The sequence below is a fragment of the Sprattus sprattus genome (assembly GCF_963457725.1).
Source record: "Sprattus sprattus genome assembly, chromosome: 16".
Classification (NCBI taxonomy): domain Eukaryota; kingdom Metazoa; phylum Chordata; class Actinopteri; order Clupeiformes; family Clupeidae; genus Sprattus; species Sprattus sprattus.
The window spans coordinates 22,555,664-22,558,885 of NC_137914.1; positions in this window are offsets into that span (position 1 = coordinate 22,555,664).

The window sequence follows — 3,222 nt, forward strand, 5'->3', positions numbered from 1 at the left end:
CAGGGGCTGGGTCAGAACTATGTGTGCCAATTTATACTTCATTCTAGAGATGCTTTAAAAATAGTTCAACGCGTACCGGTAACTTTCTCACATCAGCTTAATCTTACGGCCCTATTTATATCTTCTGTTAGTGGACTAATTAGACCTGATTTAGCCATGGGTGTCAGAATAGTGCCCTTCATTATATCTGTTTCATCATATACGGAGTATATATGAGAATATTTAATAATCTTTATTTATAGAGCCATGCTAGAAAGTACTTCACAAAGACCATTCGGTATATAAAAACCAATACGGAGGAAAACCAACACAGAGTAAAAAAAATCATTGGAGGCACAGGAGGGAAGTGGATGTTAAGTTGCTTAATTTAGCTTTACTGCTGTTTTGGTAGCCTTACCCTCAGTCAAGCAAAATAATGATACATTGCTCTTTTATGGTTCATGGTCAACTACAAATCCTGCAAATAGAAATAATCATTCAAATACGTTGGGGACAGCACCAACAAAAAATGTTTTATGCTTTTTCATCTGTACAGCTGTATTGTTGCCCTTGTATTAACTGCCCACCTTCCCTAGTCCAGTTTTAGTTTTAACTGGGACACCATGGGAAATTGCAGGACCTGAAATACACTGAGGCCTGTTCCTATTGCAAGCAGCCATCTCCCGTACGCAAATAAATGAATCTCTGTGCCCAGGAGGGTAAAATGGCTTGTCACATCAGGCTGCTTTGAAAAACTGATAAAAATATGGCACAGCGATTACTATTCCAAAATCATTTCCCTTTGATTGCTATTTTACCAGACGATAAGACAGAGAGAGAGAGAGAGAGAGAGAGAGAGAGAGAGAGAGAGAGAGGAAGAGAGAGCATACGACCACTCCTATTTGTGACACGTGCTTCAGAACAAAAGTAAAATGCAGTGTAGACGGAAATCAGTGATGGCAGCAAATCACTATAATACCAGTGCTGCGGGGGGAAGCTAGATATCTGTTGGAGCAGCTGTCCACTTCTGGACAACCCACATAACATGGCAGCAATTAGCAGATGGGGAGATGAAGCTGACCTTTAGTGATTCTTCTATCCTCTGCCTAATGGTGGTTTTCTAGCCCTCATTAGTTTGCTTTGTTCTTTTGATTTTTTTTTAAATATTTGGGTGAATTCAGTTGAGAATATAATGATTCAGTGACAGCAAGACATTGTTTTGACAACATCTGTATCACCCACGGTATCATATTTTCTTACCAACAGTGTCAATTAAAAGCTGTAATTTCTCCATATTGATACAAAACTGCAACATTCCAACAGAATCGTACCTATACCTGAAGCCACAAACTAAATTATCCAACACACACACACACACACACACACAAACACACAGCCTAAACGACATTCACAAGTGCAGTATTATCCAACCAGGCTATGTCAAGCCACACATCATCACTGAGGCAGAGAAAGCGATCGAGTATCAGCGGAATAGCCAACAGGCATTTAGTTAGCGGAAAGAGATGGCCCTCTTCATTAAATATTTAGACGCAGGGGCAGGATAGGGTGGGGAGCAGCGGCACGGCAGGCCTTACCTTCTGCACCTGAGGACAAAACAGGTTTCCATACACCCCAGGGACGGCTGCACTCAGGCTCTATGGACAACCACCTGGAAGAGACAGAAGACAAATAAACAAATAAAAACACTGAACCCTTCAATGACCATGTATGGTAAATGTTTTTAAAACAAAAACGAATTCCATTAGCAAATGTCAATACCTTCATGAACAATATCATATAACAGTTCATGAACGATATGTGCATGAGGAAGATCAGCTTGTGAACAATATCATCTAATAGTCAAAGCTCCATATATCTTTTCTAAAATGGAGGAGTACACACGAGTCAGTTAGCCTCGCTAAGCTTCAGCCAGCCATTGTCCCGAACTCCAGCCATTGAGGCACATAAAGTAGATGTTACAATCTAGAAGCAGTACACATGTAGTGTCTAGTCAGCCATCTATGACACACACCAAAGCAGACGGTCTGCTGTCCCTGGCAGCACTAGGGACTCTAACGAGGAACTACAACAGTGGGAAATGTTTCAGGAGCCATTTCTGGGGCAATTCCAAATGTGACAGTTCAGTCCAGGTAAGACTGGGTGCAGTATATTAAACATTTAGAGTGACCCCCCCACTAGAGGCCTTGGTGCTGTGATGACAAACCAGAAAGTCAGTGAAGTTCACCCCCTATCTCCATGACAGGTGACAATGATTGTATTACACTCCAAAGACGTCACACTGCTGTTGGCTTGCAGGCCTGATTTATATATGAGGTCCTACAGTGAGGATAGCTCCCTAAAGCTCCCGAAATAAGTCCTTTCTCAAATCGGATGTCTCTGATATCTTTAGGCCCTGGTTCTGTTAGCAAGTACACTGTTGATTTATCAATATTGTTTTATAACACTAAAACCATAACTTTCTCTTTAAGATGTTTGTTTACAATAATCAATGGGGTCTAATAACTCTTCACACATTGGTTAATAATTGAATAGGCTATTAAAAGCACATATAAGACTGTAGCTATAAAGACAGACCTTCAATCAAATAAGCTAATGGCACACAGAAACAAAGAATTTAGCCTACTAAATGTCTATTTACCAATTTCTTAATAACTGAAGAGATCACAATATAGTGTAAAGGTTTACATTTTTCGATAACATTGCAATAGAAAGCATCCATCTAGAGTGCAGTCAACATGAAAAACAAACATGGAGTGGAATATTCCAGGGCTGATTGTGGACTGATCGTAAGAGACAGGAAATCGGGGCAGCCATTTTGGGCAGACCAAATCTGTATTACACATGCTGACTCAGATAGCCCTCGCAAGTTGGGCAGAGCAGAGGCATGCCTGTGATTCATCCAACACAACAGCACTTACACATACAGTACACATACACACGTGCATGTACACGCACACGTACACACACACACGTGCAAAAAAATACAACAGACACACAGGCACACAAAAATGTATTTGTGTGGATGCACATGTGTGCATATGGGAATGACACCCACATTCATACCTAAAACCGTACACTCATGAGCAGACATGCACAAACATAGGCGTGAATGCAACCTCTCGCTTTTGTTCTCTCTCTCTTTTCTCCCTCTCTCTCTCTTTCTCTTTCTCTCTCTTTCTTTCTCTCTCTCTGTCTGTCTCTGTCTCTCTGTCTCTCTCCCTC